Source organism: Leptodactylus fuscus, chromosome 1 (genome assembly GCF_031893055.1).
Source record: "Leptodactylus fuscus isolate aLepFus1 chromosome 1, aLepFus1.hap2, whole genome shotgun sequence".
Taxonomy (NCBI): domain Eukaryota; kingdom Metazoa; phylum Chordata; class Amphibia; order Anura; family Leptodactylidae; genus Leptodactylus; species Leptodactylus fuscus.
In genome coordinates this window covers 15567568-15588400 of record NC_134265.1, presented here as the reverse complement: position 1 = coordinate 15588400, position 20833 = coordinate 15567568, and the positions used below count along the sequence as shown (strand labels likewise).

At 43.7% G+C, this 20833-nt stretch overlaps 1 pseudogene; it reads right to left on the bottom strand.

Annotated features, from left to right (window-relative positions):
- LOC142190958 (uncharacterized) overlaps positions 1-18231 on the bottom strand; it is a 33231-nt pseudogene extending 15000 nt beyond the window's left edge.
- Between the last annotated feature and the right edge of the window lie 2602 nt (positions 18232-20833).

Genomic DNA, 20833 nt, shown 5'->3' with positions numbered 1-20833 from the left:
CCAGCTTCCAATCATCCCACAGATGTTCAATGATATTCAGGTCTGGGGACTGGGATGGCCATTCCAGAACATTGTAATTGTTCCTCTGCATGAATGCCTGAGGATTTGGAGCGGTGTTTTGGATCATTGTCTTGCTGAAATATCCATCCCCGGCGTAACTTCAACTTCGTCACTGATTCTTGAACATTATTCTCAAGAATCTGCTGATACTGAGTGGAATCCATGCGACTCTCAACTTTAACAAGATTCCCGATGCCGGCATTGGCCACACAGCTCCAAAGCATGATGGAACCTCCACCAAATTTTACAGTGGGTAGCATGTGTTTTTCTTGGAATGCTGTTTCTTTTTGGACGCCATGCATAACGCCTTTTTTTATAACCAAACAACTCAATTTTTGTTTCCAAAATGAAGCTGCCTTGTCCAAATGTGCTTTTTCATACCTCAGGCAACTCTATTTGTGGCGTACGTGCAGAAACGGCTTCTTTCTCATCACTCTCCCATACAGCTTCTATTTGTGCAAAGTGCGCTGTATAGTTGACCGATGCACAGTGACACCATCTGCAGCAAGATGATGCTGCAGCTCTTTGGAGGTGGTCTGTGGATTGTCCTTGACTGTTCTCACCATTCTTCTTCTCTGCCTTTCTGATATTTTTCTTGGCCTGCCACTTCTGGGCTTAACAAGAACTGTCCCTGTGGTCTTCCATTTCCTTACTATGTTCCTCACAGTGGAAACTGACAGGTTAAATCTCTGAGACAACTTTTTGTATCCTTCCCCTGAACAACTATGTTGAACAATCTTTGTTTTCAGATCATTTGAGAGTTGTTTTGAGTAGCCCATGATGCCACTCTTCAGAGGAGATTCAAATAGGAGATCAACTTGCAATTGGCCACCTTAAATACCTTTTCTTATGATTGGATACATCTGGCTATGAAGTTCAAAGCTCACTGAGGTTACAAAACCAATTTTGTGCTTCAGTAAGTCAGTAAAAAGTAGTTAGGGGAATTCAAATCAATAAAATGATAAGGGTGCCCATACTTTTGCACCGGTCAAATTTTGGTTTAATGCATATTGCACATTTTCTGTTAGTACAATAAACCTCATTTCAATCCTGAAATATTACTGTGTCCATCAGTTATTAGATATATCAAACTGAAATGGCTGTTGCAAACACCAAAATATTTAGAACAAAAAATGATTAAGATTAATAGGGGTGCCCAAACTTTTTCATAGGACTGTACAATACACAGAATATACAGGTAGATATAATACTAACAGTGACTGACTGTAGGGTAAAGGGCCCTGCCCACGAGGGCTTACAGTCTATGAGAGAAGAGAGAGAGACAGAAGGAGAGGGGGAGACTGTACAGATGGTGGTGCGGTGATAGTGTTATTGGAGGTTGTAGGCCTTCCTGAATAGGGGAGTCTTCAGGGCCTACTTGAATCCTGTGATTATGGGGATCAGTCTTATGTGTCTTGGTAAGGAGTTCCAGAGTATGGGGGATGCACGGGAGAAATCTTGGAGACGGTTGTGTGAGGAGCGGATGAGAGCAGAGCGGAGTAGGAGGTCGTTGGAGGATCTGAGGTTACGTGTGGGCAGGTAGCGGGAGATTAGTTCAGAGATATATGGAGGGGACAGGTTGTGGATGGCTTTGTATGTTAGCGTTAGTAGCTTGAACTCAATTTGCTGGGCTATTGGTAGCCAGTGGAGGGACTGGCAGAGGGGAGCAGCCGATGAAGAACGGGGGAAGAGGTGAATTAAGCGAGCAGCGCAGTTTAAGGTGGACTGGAGGGGGGCGAGGGTGTTTGCTAGGAGTCCATGGAGAAGTGTGTTGCAGTAGTCTAAGCGGGAGATTATGAGGGCCTGGACGAGCATCTTGGTAGTTTCATGGGTGAGGAAGGAATTCGATGGATGTTCTTGAGCTGGAGGCGAGGGATGAGAGAATTTCTAACAAGAGAGAGTGGTCAACTGTGTCAAAGGAGGAGGAGAACAGAGTAATGGTGTTTGGCTTTGGCAGTTAGAAGGTCATTGGTGACTTTTGTTAGGGCAGTTTCAGTGGAGTGCCAGAGTTTGAAGCCTGAGGATAGGAGGAGAGTTCTGAGTGGACGTGTTGCTCAAGCAGTTTGGAGGCGTATGGGAGCAGTGAGATGGGACGATAGTTGGCTGGAGAGAACGGGTCGAGGGACGGTTTCTTAAGTATAGGAGTGACAGTGGCATGTTTGAAGGCAGAGGGGAAGGATCCATTGGCTAGGGATAGGTTGAAGAGATGGGTTAGGGCCGGAGTAATGACTTCATTGAGCTTGGGGGATGAGATGTGACTGGATCGGGTCAAGCGTGCAGGAGGTGAGGTGGGATTTGGAGATTAGGGAGGAGAGTGTTTAATCAGTGATAGTGGGGAAACAGGTCAGGGATGAGGAGCAGCGAGTAGTTGGGTAGAGGTGTTGCTGGGGGAGTAGGGTGAGACTGTCTCTGATGGTGTCAATTTTAGTTTTGAAGTAAGAGGCAAAGTCGTCAGCTGAGATAATTTGTTATCGGAGGGGGGCGGGAGGACGGAGGAGGGAGTTAAAGGTGGAGAATAGCTGTTTGGGGTTGCGAGAGAGTGCAGATATGAGTGTGGTGAAGTAGACCTGCTTTGCGGAGGTGTGTGCGTTCTTAAATGTGAGAACTGCCTCTTTGTAACCAAGTCTTCCTGGGCTTTTCTTCCAGAGGCGTTCTGCAACCCACGAGGCACGTCTCAGTTTTTTAGTCAGGTTGGTGTTCCAGGGTTGTCTATTGATCGGTCGGGGTCTGGTGTTTGTGTAGGGGGCCACAGAATCAAGGGCTGAGGTAATGGTGGTATTATAGAAGGCAGCAGCGGCATCTGTGTCCTGGAGTGAGGATATGTCAGCGAGTGGTAGGAGAGAGTCTGAGAGGGTGCAGATGTCAAGGTGGTTGAGGTTCCTGCAGGGGCGCGGTGGTTTATAGGTTGGGGTGTCTATTGGAGAGGAGAGGGCAGAGAATGTCAGCAGGTTGTGGTCAGAGAGCGTGGATGGAGACACACTCAGACTGTTGGAGTGTAAGCATCTCCCACCATGAGCTCCTGACTTTCATCAAAGTAAAACCTTGTAATTGAGCTACCTGCAAGACGAAAACCAGGAAATATCGGCTCCATCGAAGACAGAACTAAGGGAGACTAAAAACATCCCAAGAGAAAAATGAAATAAGAACAGAAAAAGGATTTTAAAATACAAGAGAAGAGTCCTACAGACTTCAGACTGGCTGAATGCAACAGAGAACATCACATCTGACCTCAGGATCCCACAAGGTAGGGCCATCTCTTGGCTAATCCCATAAGCAAATAGATTATCCCTCAGAAATAAGGAAATCGGGGACACCCTCAGATTTTGGGAACCTGGGAGATTACAATATGGAATTCTTAGATGAACCTAGTATGAGCTCTATAGCTAACTATAAGACAGAGCCGAGAACAAGATCCCAGCACAGCAGGGGGTCAGTCATCCCAGAAGGTGTGAAAGAAGCAACAGAGGACATTGCCTGTAATGCTAAGTGCACTGTCTCTGTACACAGTGGGGGACAGGCCACTCTACAGATTACATACCCTGATAACATGAGTGCTATGGAAAAAAGAAATGCAAAGAAAGATCTCCTCAGAGCCCATGCTGAGACCCTGTTTGCTGACTACACATCAAACCAAAGAATGACCAACCTCATTATGCACACCGACCATATAAGAGCCTGGCAGCATGCAATATGTGACTGCTACAAGAGTACAACAACAGAAGAGGAGGATACAGGCAAAATAACAATCAGAATAAAAAACCCACAAGGGGCCGGCGAAGTGATTCTCACAACAACCATATTTTTTAATGGGACTTTAATGATTCAAGGAAAAGAAGATAAGCTTCACCAGTGTATAGAAAAATTCCCAGAGATCAAGAATCTGGCACAACTAAACAAAAGGGGGACAGATACAGGTCCACCCACTGACTCAAGTGAATTACCCGTGACCCCCCAACCCAAAAATCTCATCATCTGCCAGCACACAGACACAAGCTAGCAAGCCCTCCCCCAATGCCTCACACCTCTCACTAGAGTCCCTCATAGAGATTGTATCACGGCTGGAGAGAGATTTTACTATCCATAAACACAATTATAATAGAAACTGTAGCATCAACGAACTGTCCAGCATAAATGGCGACACAAAAGCCATTTACAAACTTATCCAGGAAAATACAAATCTGAGAGAAGAGATAGCAGCCTGCCAGCAAGAAAATGTCAAGCTGGGGGTTACAATGGCGCAGTGCCTACAGGAAATCACAGATCTAAAAAAAAGAGTTATCAGGCCTGAAACTACAGACACAAGAGATAAGATCTAACGGGGAGGAAAACAGAACAGACTCTGATCAAGGTATCAATAAGCCAGAAATGCCTCACACATCACAAGAAAGTCCAGAACTGCCCATCACCCCAGAAATAGAGCCAGAGAGAACCCAAACAACGAAAACCTCAAACCCAGATATAGTCCTGATCATAGACTCTAATGGCAAGTACATTAATACAAGAAAGCTCTTCCCACGGCAAAGAGTCAAGAAAATCCACAGCCCAACCATTGAAAAAGCCAATACTGTCATTTGCAAGCCTTTCTTCACTACCCCGAAAAACATTGTCATACACACAGGCACAGAAGATCTCCCTGACCAGCACCAACAGACAGCGGGCCAACTGGTCCAACTAGCAGAGAAAGCAAAGCAACAGTTCCCAGACTGTAGTATCATCCTGTCATCTCTGCTCCCACGAGGAGACATCTCTGAAGCTACCATCATGGGGATCAACGAAGAGCTGGCGACCAGAATCAGACAAACACCAGGCATCACCCTGGCACAACACCCTTCCATAGATAAGCGTCACCTATATAATAACAAACACCTCAATAAACATGGCGTCAGCCTACTAGCGAAGGAATTCAAAGACTTAGTGCTCAACAGAGCCCCCGGGCCTAGACACCAAACAAAACAAAGAACCATGGAAATAACACCCGACAACCGCCAATATCCAAGACAAAACCCCCCAAAGAGGCCACCTATCAAGAAAAAGCCAACCAGAGCAACCCAGAGCACCGACATAGAGACAATAAAGAGAATAGAGCATGCGGTCACTACAATGGCCACAACAGCAATGCACATAAACCAATACCTGGCCACAGTGCTACCAACCAAGAATCCAGCCCATCCTCTGCAGGACAGCTCATTACAAGGTTTACACACTGAAGATAAAATCACTATTAATAGTTGGAACATACAAGGGCTGAACGCCTCAGCCTTTGGATCTAAATCAAAAGATCCAGACTTCATAGACAGACTAAAAAACATAGACATCCAAATCCTCCTAGAGACATGGACCCGGGCATAAGACGAGTCCCTAACACCCATGGGCTACAAGGAATTCTCAGTGCCCACCCGGAAAAATAAGACCACCAAACATGGCCGCCACTCAGGAGGCATACTAATATGGTACAAGGAGGAGCTCAAAGAACACGTAAAAGCTACCAAACGTGGAACTAATCACATATGGATAAAAATAAGCAGCTCCATCCTCAGCGGCCAGCAGGACATCTATCTCTGTGCAGAATATATGCCCCCACCAGGGTCCCCCCTACCACGACCCCGACACTTACGAGGTCCTACAAAGGGAAGCTACCCAATTCCAACCCAAAGGCAGAGTACTAATATGCGGAGACCTGAATGCAAGGACAGGCACAGAGATAGACTACCTGCCCCCTGACGACAACCCACATACGCATGGTAGTGAGATCCACCACCCAGAACCCACACAGACAAGAAGAAACAACCAAGACAGAATTGTCAACAAGAGTGGGAGACAACATGGCAGAAACAAAGAGACCCTGGACAAAGTGCCTCTCTATATCATCATTTTCAATAATTTTCACTCCTCAGAACACCTTCTTGTCATCTTATGTGATGCCCTCATGTTGTATTCTGATCTCATTGCTTTTGAGGGACTGCAAAATCACTTGTTTTACATAAACATGGACATGATTCTTTCCAGATAGTTGGTGCCCATTTCTTCAAGCTTGGCGATTGAGTCTGTGTTACGAAGTACTTGACGAATGGGATGGATTGGTGTCCCTGTCCAACGCATGGTCAATCCAAGTGACAGTTTAACGTTCAACCAGTGTTCATCCGTATAAATCAAATCAAATCAAATCAATGGCTCAATCCACTGTTGCCAGGTGGCCGTTATGGTTTAAACCCTGGAGAGCTGAAGTCGCCTCCAAATTTTGTTTATGCTCCCTTCCCTTTGAGCCTGGGAAGGTTTTTGGCCGTGGGCTGGATGACCTGATGGAGGGGCTAGCTGAAGGCAAAGGAAGATCTCTGCCTCAGGCTTCAAGAGACAGAAGACCTCCCTCCCGAGGGGTCGAGGATAGTCCTCCTAATATAGATCGCAGCCTCAAAGATGTACCAGGTTTCGCTCCAGGGGAGCTGGGTGAGGACCCAAAGAGGAGACCAAATTTTTGATGGGACACCACTCTGTATGGCCAATTTACCAGTGGGAGGTCGCCATTCCCACTTTGCTACTATGTGGCAAACCCTCATAGAAGATCCATGGGTTCTGCGGGTAGTAGAACAAGATTGTGCCATCGAACTCATCCAGTTTCCCCATGACCGTTTTGTCACAACTTGGTCTCTGCTTGCTGTTCAACAAACCATCCTAGAAAGATCTGTTGCAGAATACTTCTGAAAAGGGGTCCTAGAAAGGGTTCCCCCCCTAAGAGCTAGGTCTGGGGTCTATTCTTCAGTCTTCCTGGTCCCCAAACCGTCAGGAGACTGGAGGATGATAATAGATATGAAATTCCTCAACCAGTATATAAAAAGAAAACCATTGCGGATGGAGTCCGTAGACTCGGTAACATCTTTCCAGCAGCAAGGCGAGGTTATGATCACCCTGGATCCAATGTAGGCATACCTACACGTCCCCAGCTATCGTCCACACAGAAGACATCTTAGGATTGCTATCGAGATTTCTGACCATAAAGAGTACTGTCAATTTGCCGCACTGCCATTTGGCATCACTTCAGCCCAGTACGTCTTCACCAAGGTGGTCACACCTGTTGCCGCTGCCCTCAGACTATGAGGCCTATTTATAGTTCCCTATCTTGATGACTGGCTCATAAAAGCGCAGTCTGTCCCGGTTCTCCAACAACATCTTCAGATAGTTATTTTCTTCCTACTGAGGTTAGGATGGCTAATCAATTGGGAGAAATCAGAGATTGTGCCATCTACCCAGAAGAAATTCCTGGGGTTCATTTTGGACTCGAAAAAGATGCAGATCTCTCTCACCAGCCCAAGGAAGTTAAAGATAGAGGCGGCCGCCTGTTTTCTCCTCAGGACCCAGAGATTGTCCATCAGAACCGCCATGAGAGTCCTCGGCCTGATGTCATCCTCGGCCAAGGTGGTCCCTTGGGCTTTATGGCATTTGCGTCCCCTCCAGATGGAAGTGTTGAGCGCCTGTAACAGGTCTCCATGGGTACTGCACAAGAAGATCTGCCTTTCTCCCAGTACCCGTCTTTCCCTCAGATGGTGGATATACAGTACCTGAAAGACGGAAGGTCCTCGGTCCAACTACGGTGGACCCTGTTGACAACAGATGCATGCCATTGGGGATGGGGAGCCCATCTGGACAACAAGACAGTACAAGGTCGTTGAAGAAGACCGGAAAGGGGAACTTTCAATCTGAAAGAGCTCAGATTGGTCTATTTGATGCTCTGTCATGTTTCCCCGTTCCTCAAGGGGAAGGCAAGGAGGTACCAGGTCTCCAGCCCTCCTACGGGAGGCGAACCTAATTTTCTCGTGGACAGAGAAGAATCTGTCCCACTTATCCGCTGTTCACATCAAGGGCTCCCTGAACATAGTAGCAGATCAGTTGAGTCAGGAGAATGGTCCCTCAATCCAGACGTATTTCAACAGATCATCCAAAGATGGGATCTCCCAGAGGTTGATTTTATGGCAACCTGACACAACGCCAAGGTGGAGAAGTTCTGCTCCCTGTATCAGGAGGACAATCCCTTGGCAGTAAATCCCCTGTCCATCCCATGGAGGTTCAGGCTGATATATATATTCCCTCCAATTCCCATCAAGGTATTGATGAAAATAAGACAGGACCAAGTCTTGGGTATTGCCATAATCCTGTTCTGACCAAAAAGGACTTGGTTTGCCCAGCTCATAAGGATGTGTCAAGGCTTATTTTGGAGGATTCCCCCCTCTAAGAACCTGGTAACCTAAGGAGAGCTGAGATGCCAGGATCAGCGGAGATTCAACCTGACAGCCTGGGGGTTGACCAGTCCCTATTACTGAATAGAGGACTGTAAAAAGCCATCCTGAAAACCCGCGCTTATGCCAGAGCAGAATCGACCAACAATAATTACTGCAGGATCGGTAAAATTTTCAGTGCCTGGTGTTTAAACCATGATGTGGACTCCTCCAATCCCCAGTGAGGGTGATCCTAGACAAAGGGCTCTGCTGCCACCCTAAAGGTACATGTAGCCGCTTTGTCCACCTATCTGGGGAGGCGTCTGTCTTAGGACCCTCTAGTGAGTACCTTTAATAAAGGGGCCACAAGGGTGAAACCTTCAGCTACTGCTCCTGTCTACCAGTGGAACCTTAGCACGGTACTGTCGTCACTCTGTAATCCACCTTTTGAGCCTCTAGAACAGGGGTAGGGAACGTACGGCTCTCCAGCTGTTGCAAAACTACAACTCCCAGCATGCATACTTGCTCTGCTGTTCTTGGAACTCCCATGGAAGTGAATGGAGCATGTTGGGAGTTGTAGTTTCACAGCAGCTGAAGAGCCAAAGGTTCCCTACCCCTGCTCTAGAAGATGCTGAACTAAGGTTCCTGACGTTTAAGACTGCATTCCTTCTGGCCATCTCATCTGCCAAGAGGGTAGGAGAGCTCCAGGCACTCTCCTCAGAAGAACCATATATTTCCTTCTTCGAGGATCGAGTACAACTGAGGTTCCTTCCAGGTTTCAGGCCCAAAGTGCCTTCCGTTGCTAACATCAACCAGTTGATATCTTTGCCGGTTTTCTATCCCTCTTCTTCCTCTCCAGAAGAAGTCAGGCTCCATACTTTGGACCTGGTCAGGTGTCAACCTCTTCCCGCCAATGGCATTTTTTGATTTTCGGTTATGACTCCCCTCCTTCTAAACCCCATAACTTTTTTATTTCTCCGCTCCCAGAGCCATATGAGGTCTTAATCTTTGCGGGACAAATTTTTCTTCATGATGCCACCATTAATTATTCTGTATAATGTACTGTGAAGCTGGAAAAAAATTCAGAATGGGGTGGATTTTCAAAAAAAATGCATTTCTGTGACATTCTTACGGGCTTTGGTTTTATGGCGTTCACTGTGCAGCCAAAATGACATGTCCCCTGTATTCTGTGTTTTGGTATGTTCCAGAGATACCAAATTTATATGGTTTTATTTACATTTACATTTTGACCCCTTAAAAAAATCCAAAACTGTGTTAAAAATTTTTTTTCTAAAAGTCGCCAAATTCTGACAGTCGTAACTTTTTTTATACGTCAGTGTACAGGAATGTATAGAGCATCTTTTTTTGCGGGTGTACTTTTTACTTCTACCATTTTCGAGAAATGCTATTGCTTTGATCACTTTTTATTTAAATTTTTATCAGAATCAAAACCGTGAAAAAACGGCAATTTGGCACTTTTGACTATTTTTCCCACTACGTCGTTTACCAAACAGGAAAAATATTTGTATAGCTTTGTAGAGCAGGCGATTTCGGACACGGGGATACCTAACATGTATGTGTTTCACAGTATTTAACTACTTTTATATGTGTTCCAGGGAAAGGGGGGTGATTTGAATTTTTAATACTTTTTTAAAAAAATTATATTTTTTATCCGTTTTTTTAAAAAAATTTATTTTTTTGCATTTATTAGACCCCCTAGGGGTGCTGAAGCCCAGGGGGTCTGATCACCAATGCAATGCATTACAATGCTAATACATTGCAATAAATCATCATTTCTTTCGCAGGCTGCATAGACCAGCCAGCAAAAGAAAGAGATTGTAGACCGGTTGGGAGCCTTTAACAAGGCTCCCGGCTTTCATGGCAACATGTCACCGGCAAAATGGCCTCTTGTGCTCCCCGCCATTTCTGTGAAAAAATGTTTACTTTCATATGCAAATTATGCTCAGTGAGCACAGGGGGCACAGAGAACCTGAAGTCGCAGTGCCGTCTGTGCATGCGCGGGATTTCAATCCTGAACAGAACAGCATCGGATGCTACGCAGAGGAGAAGATGTAGGGGGAGTAAACATGCAACATGGGACAGTGAGCAGCGATGATGCGGGTGTACTCGGAGCACAAGGGGACTGTCCCCTGTGCTCCATGAGTATAATTTGTATATGAAAGTAAACAGTTTTTCACAGAAAGGGTGGGGAGCACAAGAGGTAGAAAGGTATGAGTAGAATAGCCTTTATAAATTGCAGAATAACCTTTATACTTTATTATTCCAAGGTGGCATTTTGTTTCCTCCTTTAGCCATTGCTCGGGCCGGAGAGATTGCCTTGGATCCCAAGCACTTGACAAAAAAATCTGGTGGTGATTGATCCAGAAGGAAGAGTTCCTCCCAGTGCAAACATCTGGCTTGTACAGAGTGTGATATATCTCTTCCTGACAGATATGATTGCAACCATTGCTGTCAGTGCCGTGGCCTTCCTCCCGAAGAACCGTCCATACAGGATATTATTGTATGGGTCAAGGAATATGTGCAAGACAGGGAGTCAATCTCCCATATCAACAAAAAGCCTCATACTTATAGACCAGACCTGGGTAAAGCACGGCCCCCGGGCCATATCCGGCCCTCTGACTAATTCAGACCGGCCCGCATAGCTTGACTAGGGAGGCGTGTCTTAGTGCTGGCAGGACTGTGCAAGAAGATGGAGACATGTGGTGTGTGTCATAAGATACTGAGAGGGGAATGTGAGATGCAGGGGGGAGTGTGTGTGTGTCTATATGTGTCTGTGTGTGTGTCTCAGTCACCTAGGGGCAGAAATGGAAGGGGAATGTTATACTAGGGCAGAGATAGCAGATGGAGGAGGGGGGGGACATGAAACGGGGCAGATGAAGGGGGATTTGAAACTGAGGGAGAAATGGAGGGGGGACATGAAACTAGGGGTAGATGAAGGGGGCACTTAAACTCGGGACAAACTTGGTTTCCTCTCACACTCCAAAGACATACTGATAGGGAATGTAGATTGTGAGCCCTACATGGGACAGTGACTGACAATGTCTGTAAAGTGCTGCGGAATATGAAGGTGCTATACAAGTAAGCTACAGTAAATAAACAATAATATCATGTATTAGAGGAGACACATTCTTTGGATGAAGATCACACTGGGGGATTTGGCAGGCCCTTTTTTTTCCTTGGAAAAGATGCACAAACTACTAAAGTCTAGCCGGTCAGGCGACCATGATGTTAAGCGAGGGGAAGCAGCAAGACCAAAACAGCACCACATTTATATTGTTTTTATACTATACATGTTTTACCCAATAAAAATTTATTTTTTCAAAAACAAACAAACATTTAAAGAGTATTGAGTAAGGTGTTTTGTTTGTTTTTTCAGCAGGACGGCCAATTTTAGTGGCGCTATTTTAGAAAACAAGTCTTTTTGATCACTTTTGAAAACATTTTTTCAGTGGTGAAAACTCAGCTATTTTAGTATAATTTTTGAAACTATTTTTACTCTTGAAGGATTTATTACATCGAATGAAAAACATGAAAATTTTACAGCTTGGGCCATTATGAACATAGCAATAGCTATTGGCGTAAATGTATTATAACTAGCGTATTGCACGTCAGTGTTAATAAAGGTCCCGAGTGGTGCAGGGAATGAGCTGTGGCCTCTTCATGTATCGGCTGGACGTCCCTGCGCCAGAATGGGAATCTACACAAGTGAGGAACTGGCAATGATTTCCGTTATAACTCACACTTGTTTCCTGCCATAAGTGATATATTCACACTATGTGGTAAGCACAATGTGGAATGAAGGTTATGCCACAAGTTATGCACAAGAAAGGGTCTTGCATCAAATTCGCAACACAATTTCATCCCTTAAAGAGATTCTATCATTAGAATCCCATTTTTAACGAAGAACACATCGGAATAGCCTTAAGAAAAGCTATTCTTCTCTTACCATTCTTTTTCTGATCCGCACTGCCGTTCCTGAGAAACTTCTTAATTCTTCCACAGGAAAATGGCCGACAGATACGCGCAGTGGGTACTTTCACTTGTTCAAACTCACCTGTGGCAAGTAACAGGTGTGGGCAATATAAGAATTTCACCTGAGAGCCAAAATTGTGGAAAAATATCACCAATCTTAAAGGGGTTATCTGGGATAAAATAAGAATTAACCAATAAACCCCCTCCCCTACCTAACTTCTTTTTTTTTGTTTCAATAATTTTTATTAAAGATTTTTAACATGACAAACAAGGGAAAAGATATGAGCATGTCATTTACAGTATATAGATACATAAAGCTGTCCAGGTAGAACAACAACATGGCACTGATAATATATCAAGAACAATAATGATAAAATGTCAGGTGCAAACAGGGAGTATAAACAGAAGGCACTAAGAGGCTACTCCGGTAATACCGATTAATATCAGGATTAGGTAGAAGTTTCACAGTAAAGACATGATAATCACACGGTGCTATCGTGAAGTCAGTGGTGAAGTACTGCTGGCACAGAAGGACAAAACATATTAGGTCATCAAAGTAAAAAGGTTATTTGTGATAAGTAGACAACGACCAGGTCTCCCAGGTACGTATAAAAGATGAGTGAGAAACGTTACCCAACGACAGTGTCTTTTCATACGAGTAAGTAGTGTTAATCAAGTCCACCAAATTCGAGACAGACGGAATGGAGGTTGATTTCCATCTCTGGAAAATCAGCAATTTAGCCATGGTCAAAATTTTACATACTAGACGTTTATGTGGACGGAGGACCTCAGGTAATCTCAGCATGAGGATGCCCAATGCTGGAGAAGGGGCAACAGTACTGTGACAAATACGGGAGATTAAGGCAAACACAGAGGACCAATAATTAGTAATTGCCGGACAGAGCCATATAATATGGAATAGCGACCCTACCTAACTTCTAATTTACTTATATTAAAAAATATCTATAATTATCCATATCCCTGGGGCAGTCATATAACCACTCCAGGGACACTTTCTGGTCCATTTCAGTGACGTTCCATTTCATTGTTCCATTTCCCTCCCAACCCTATCAATACTTATATGTCTTGCTATCCAGGTAAAGCTCCTCTCCTCTTCTTCTCTGCAAGCGCTTGCTCAGTCTGGAGGCACTCCATCTCTACTGCGCAGGTGTCACAGGTACTTCAGGGCTCTGCACGCACTAAGAGAGTGGGAGAGAAGCGCCTTCAGCCTGCGCACAGTGAAAAGGAGGAGCCGTTTCTCAGAGAGGAATATAGGTAAGTATAGTGTGTGTGTGTGTGTGTGTGTGATCTCAGTTAGCTAGTTGGGAAGGGCTAGTAGTGGGCAGGATAGCTTAGCTAGGGAGAAAGGGAGGGGGGTATAACAGAGTGAGAGAGGAGGGGGGCAGCAAGAGGGAGGTTGTGTGGAAGGTACTCGGATGGAAATTATACCATATAGACAAATACAGAAGATACCAGGAGCTCTCAGAGAAACACAGAAATCATTCAAAACACTGCTAAAGGCATATGGGTGAATTTATCAACAGACCTAGCACTAACAGATATTAAAAAATAAAATTAAAAAATAGTCCAAGAGTCTGTTTTCAACATTATTTTGTAGGACGAGTCAGAGTTTTTGATGGTTCTTGATCTTTGATTTACCTCTAAAACATTTCTCACATTCTGACCACGAAAAGGGCTTCTATTTTGTGTGGATTCTCTGATGTCTTAAAAGTTTTGATCTCTCCATAAAACATTTCCCACATTCTGAACATGAATATGGTTTCTCTCCTGTGTGAATTTTCTGATGTCTAAGAAGAGTTGACTTATCTCTAAAATATTTTTCACATTCTGAACATGAATATGGCTTCTCTCCTGTGTGAATTATCTGATGTCTAACAAGAGTTGACTTATCTCTAAAACATTTCCCACATTCTGAACATGAATATGGCTTCTCTCCTGTGTGAATTGTCTGATGATTAACAAGAGCTAATTTATCTCTAAAACATTTCCCACATTCTGAACATGAATATGGCTTCTCTCCTGTGTGAATTGTCTGATGTTTAACAAGAGTTAATTTATCGCTAAAACATTTCCCACATTCTGAACATGAATATGGCTTCTCTCCTGTATGAACTATTCTGTGAACAATAAGATTTGATTTCAACGAAAAACATTTCCCACATTCTGAACATATATATGGCTTCTCTCCTGTGTGATGATTCTGATGTACAGTAAGAATTGATTTCCGACTAAAACATTTCCCACATTCTGAACATGAATATGGTTTCTCTCCTGTGTGAATTTTCTGATGTCTAACAAGAGTTGATTTATCGCTAAAATATTTCTCACATTCTGAACATGAATATAGCTTCTCTCCTGTGTGACTTTTCTGATGTAAATGAAGACGTGCTTTACGAGCATAACATTTCCCACATTCTGAACATGAATATGGCTTCTCTCCTGTGTGACTTCTCTGATGTTCAGTAAGAAGGGATTTCCGACTAAAACATTTCCCACATTCTAAACATGAATATGGCTTCTCTCCTGTGTGACTTTTCTGATGTACACGAAATTGTGCTTTCTGAGCATAACATTTCCCACATTCTGAACATATATATGGCTTCTCACCTGTGTGATGATTCTGATGGTCAGTAAGATGTGATTTCTGACTAAAACATTTCCCACATTCTAAACATGAAAATGGTTTCTCTCCTGTATGAATTTTATGGTGCTTAATAAGAGTTGATTTATATCCAAAACATTTCCCACATTCTGAACATATATATGGCTTCTCACCTGTGTGAAGAAACTGATGTTCAGTAAGATGTGATTTCTGACTAAAACATTTCCCACATTCCAAACATGAAAATGGTTTCTCTCCTGTATGAATTTTATGGTGCTTAACAAGAGTTGATTTCAATGAAAAGCATTTTTCACATTCTGAACATGAGAATGGCTTCTCTCCTTTGTGACTTTTTTGATATTTTCCCTTTTTGCGACTTTTATTTTTTTTAACAGTCTGAGATGAATCAGTAGATTGGACGTGTATAACAGGATCAGATGACAGATCTTTGCTGTGAAGGGCTGAGGGTATATCTGGGGTAATGACATGTTCTTCATATGGATCTTGTGTGATACCATGATCCTCTGCTTTATAATCTGTAGGTATTAGACGTAAAACTAATTATTATTATATAATATAACCTTTAAAATTATATTGATATTTTATAACATTTCTATATAAGATTCCCGACATAGCAGTTTAAGACATAGCAAAATTCAGTTAAGCACCATCTAAGGGTATTGAGGCAAGACAAGCAACGATCAACGATAAAAGTGTCAATGGTGGTAGTTTGCATTTGTCTGATGTAAGCTACATGGTGGAGTCGTTATAGTGATCATTCCTCTACTAAATTGCAATAATCTGCATAATTATCTGTCATAATCTGTAAATTATCTGCAGTACCTCCCTGTACATCACATAGTGATGTGCTGTTATTATTCTTACACCTTATATAGCATCAAGTACTAACACAAAAGGGTGCCCTACATATAAAACGTAACTTTTAATGCATATAAACTAAAATAGTGGTGCCAAGCCCCCTATGTAAAATAAGTAGGGATCTCCAATCCGTCTTATGTCCTACTGTTACTACCACACATCAAGGTAGGTAATTCTGCAGGTGGTGGGTATATAAAAAGTGCAAATCCACACACTTAGATATTTTGCATGTGTGGACACCCATACACCATTCTCCTCACTATTACCCTCATGGTGCCTGCTGCTTCTGTAGTGCTGTGCCCATGGGGAGTTGCGGCCCAGAGCCTGGGGGCTTGGTCTGGTGGCAGGGGTGTTGCCGGACCACTGGGTCGCTCCCCTGTGGGAGACATCCTGCAGTTGTGACGGCCGCTGTACAGCGCCGCACCCAGTAGGGACCCACTATAAAGAGGTCGCCGTGACGTGGCTAGTGGGCTTATGCACCTTAATCAATATGTATTCTAAGAACCTCATGTTCAGTATTGTAGAATTTGCTGAGAAGCACTAGATCAATGTATAAGATTGGGATGTGCGAGCCAGGTCTTTTTCTTTTTTTGAATAAACGATACAATTAGTTAGGGATAAAAATAGCCCCCCCCCCCCCCCAGAACATCTTAGAAGTCTCAACGCATTTCCCTTGTAATGAGGATCATCAGGAGACAATTTGTGAGCCCTATTCTGATCATTGCGGTTAAAACCGCAGTTCCCGGGACCCTGATGGTGGGTCCCGGTACTCATAAAGACTGATGCCAGTGTCTGCTCCTCCAGTCTACTTATCACTACTGGAGCCAGTCCTGCCCCGCCTCTGACACGCCTCCCTGTGCCGCAGTGCCCATAGATCACTCTCCGACATTTCCTTATTCCGCCCAGGGGGCGTGTCAGCAAGCGAAGCCTTTTCTCATTGCTTCCTTGCCTCAGTGTTCTTCTCCGTAGCGTTCAGCTCCACTCACAGAGACCTACCCTGCTGATGTTTAAACATACTGAGGAGTAAATTGATCTTTTTCGTAATCTCCCCAGAGTCGTGGGTTAGTACAGCTGAGCCAATATCGGACAAACAGCCAGACTCATATATGTATTCACTTGTCACTACGTATATCATTTATGCAAATTAGGGGTCATTTCTTGGCCGTGATTATCTCCACTGCCTCTCTTATCAGAGAGAACGTAAGCAAACAGTGTATCAATATTACAGCAAATGGTCCAAATCCCTGGGGTATTTGCTGCCCCCAAATCTGTGCCAGTGAGACCCGGCAGCTAAGAGAACATAGAGCTTAAAAATCTACACAAACTTCACACTAGTGAATAAGTACAATCTGAGACTGTTCTGTGATATATTCAGTGGTGACTCCTCACCTGGGCGGTTCCCGGTAGGAATGTCCTCCTCACACTCCTCATCACCACTCACATAGGGATCTGTAGTATTAATATTCTTCACGTCTTTATCTGGAGTCAGAAGCTGTGAAAGAAATATTGTAAGTAACATCTAATACTGCTGGAGAACCCAAGACTGACCACAAGGACTTCACAGCCCGTCTACACATCATAGGGAATATCTCCATCTACCTGATCATCCTGTGGAAGAAGAGGACTGGGACATCTCTCCGGTGTTGTCCTCTTACTGGATCTACCTGTAGGAAACACAGACAGGGACTGAATTCATTCTGTACATACAAATAATGGAAGTCCATGTGTATATAGTCATGTCTATTACCTGCTGATGTGAGGGGCTGGTGGTCCTCCATCATCACCTCCTTGTACAGATCCTTGTGTCCTTCTAAATACTCCCACTCCTCCATGGAGAAATAGACAGCGACATCCTGACACCTTATAGGAACCTGACAACACAATGATACAGTCATCACCCCGACCCCTCCAGTTACTGTATAATGTCCCAGCATCCCCAGCAGTGTCACCTCTCCAGTCAGCAGCTCCAGCATCTTGTTGGTGAGTTCTAGGATCTTCTGTCTATTGATCTCCTCCTGTATCAGGGGGTGAGGTGGAGGCTCTGTGATGGGGTTCTGGGTTCGGCTCCATCCTCCTGACTTATGGAGATGGATGTTGGACATCACACAGTCCCCCGATGTTTTCTTCACTATTTTGCAATCCTGCGTATAGAGAGACGGTTAGGGAACTGAAGCCAGTATTTCTCCCTCAGTAAAAAGTAAGAAATTATGACCAAACAATACAAAAGGAAGAAGAAGGGAAAGGGAGGTCGTGGTGGAAACCTTTATATATGTTTCGTTACCAGAGATAAAAATCTACAGATATAATATACTAAGATACAACAGATATAATACAAGGGCCATCTCCTATGTCTCTTCTATATAGATGTCACTAGAAATCTAATAAGGTCACCTCTCCGGTCAGCAGGTAGATGATCTCCAAGGTGAAGTCTAATAATCTTCTGCTGATCTCATTCCCGTCCTTGTCCATCCTTGGTCTGCTAGAATTTGTATTATGGCAAGAAAAAAGCAGCTAAGTAAAGAAAAACGAGTGGCCATCATTACTTTAAGTCAGTCCGAAAAATTGGGAAAACTTTGAAAGTGTCCCCAGGTGCAGTTGCAAAAACCATCAAGTGCTACAAAGAAGCTGGCTGACATGAGGACCACCCCAGGAAAGGAAGACCAAGAGTCACCTCTGCTGCGGAGGATAAGTTCATCCGAGTCACCAGCCTCAGAAATCGCAGGTTACCAGCAGCTCAGATTAGAGAGCAGGTCAATGCCACACAGAGGTCTAGCAGCAGACACATCTCTACAACAACTGCTAAGAGGAGACTTTGTGCAGCCGCCGGCCTTCATGGTAAAATATCTCCTAGAAAACCACAGCTAAGGACCGGCAACAAGCAGAAGAGACTTGTCCGGGCTAAAGAACACAAGGAATGGACATTAGACCAGTGGAAATCTGTGATTTGGTCTGATGAGCACAAATTTGAGATCTTTGGTTCCGACCACCGTGTCTTTGTGCGACGCAGAAAAGGTGAACGGATGAACTCTACATGCCTGGTTCCCACCGTGAGGCATGGAGGAGAAGGTGTGATGGTGTGTAGGTGCCAAGCTGGTGACACTGTTGGGGATTTATACTGAGCCAGCATGGCTACCACAGCATCTTGCAGCGGCATGCTATTCCATCTGGTTTGCATTTAGTTGATCCATCATTTATTTTTCAACAGGACAATGACCCCAAACACCTCCAGGCTGTGTAAGGGCTATTGGACCAAGAAGGAGAGTGATGGGGTGCTACACCAGATGACCTGGCCTCCACAGTCACCAGACCTGAACCTAATCTAGATGGTTTGGGGTGAGCTGGACCGCAGAGTGAAGGCAAAAGGGACAACAAGTGCTAAGCATCTCTGGGAACTCCTTCAAGACTGTTGGAAGACCATTCCCAGTGACTACCTCTTGAAGCTCATCATCATAATACAAATTGTAACAGTCTATTCAGTAGGACTATCAGCTGTGTATCCACCTGACTTCTGCACAACACAACTGATGGTCCCAACCCCATTTATAAGGCAAGAAATCACAGTTATTACCTGACAGGGCACAGCTGTGAAGTGAGAACCATTTCCGGTGACTACCTCATGGAGCTCATCAAGAGAATGCCAAGAGTGTGCAAAGCAGGAATCAAAGCAAAAGGCGGCTACTGTGAAGAACCGAGAATATAAGACAGATTTTCAGTTGTGGTCACACTTTTTTGTTAAGTATATAATTCCACATGTGTTACTTCATAGTTTTGATGCCTTCAGTGTGAATCTACAATTGTCATAGTCATGGAAATACAGAAAACTCTTTGAATGAGAAGATGGTCTGTACTGTATATATATAGTATAAGGGTAAGCACGTATTCACATTGGGATGTGCAGTCTGAATTTTCATTTGTTACAATACAGTACAGTGCTGTGTATATGCGCTGTATACAGTACAGTGCTGTGTATATATGCTGTATACAGTACAGTTTGTGTATATATGCTGTATACAGTACAGTTTGTGTATATATGCTGTATACAGTACAGTGCTGTGTATATATATGCTGTATACAGTACAGTGCTGTGTATATAGGCTGTATACAGTACAGTGTGTGTATATATGCTGTATACAGTACAGTGCTGTGTATATATGCTGTGTACAGTGCTGTGTATATATGCTGTATACAGTACAGTGCTGTGTATATATGCTGTATACGGTACAGTGCTGTGTATATATGCTGTATACGGTACAGTGCTGTGTATATATGCTGTATACAGTACAGTGCTGTGTATATATGCTGTATACAGTAGTGTTGTGTATATATGCTGTATACAGTACAGTGTGTGTATATACGCTGTATACAGTACAGTGCTGTGTATATATGCTGTATACAGTACAGTGCTGTGTATATATATGCTGTATACAGTGCTGTGTATATACGCTGTATACAGTACAGTGCTGTGTATATATATGCTGTATACAGTACAGTGCTGTGTATATACGCTGTATACAGTACAGTGCTGTGTATATACGCTGTATACAGTACAGTGCTGTATATATATGCTGTATACAGTACAGTGCTGTGTATATATGCTGTATACAGTACAGTGTGTGTATATATGCTGTATACAGTACAGTGCTGTGTATATATATGCTGTATACAGTGCTGTGTATATACGCTGTATACAGTACAGTGCTGTGTATATATGCTGTATACAGTACAGTGCTGTGTATATACGCTGTATACAGTACAGTGCTGTGTATATACGCTGTATACAGTACAGTGCTGTATATATATGCTGTATACAGTACAGTGCTGTGTATATATATGCTGTATACAGTACAGTGCTGTGTATATACGCTGTATACAGTACAGTGCTGTGTATATATGCTGTATACAGTACAGTGCTGTATATATATGCTGTATACAGTACAGTGCTGTATATATATGCTGTATACAGTACAGTGCTGTATATATATGCTGTATACAGTACAGTGCTGTGTATATACGCTGTATACAGTACAGTGCTGTGTATATATGCTGTATACGGTACAGTGCTGTGTATATA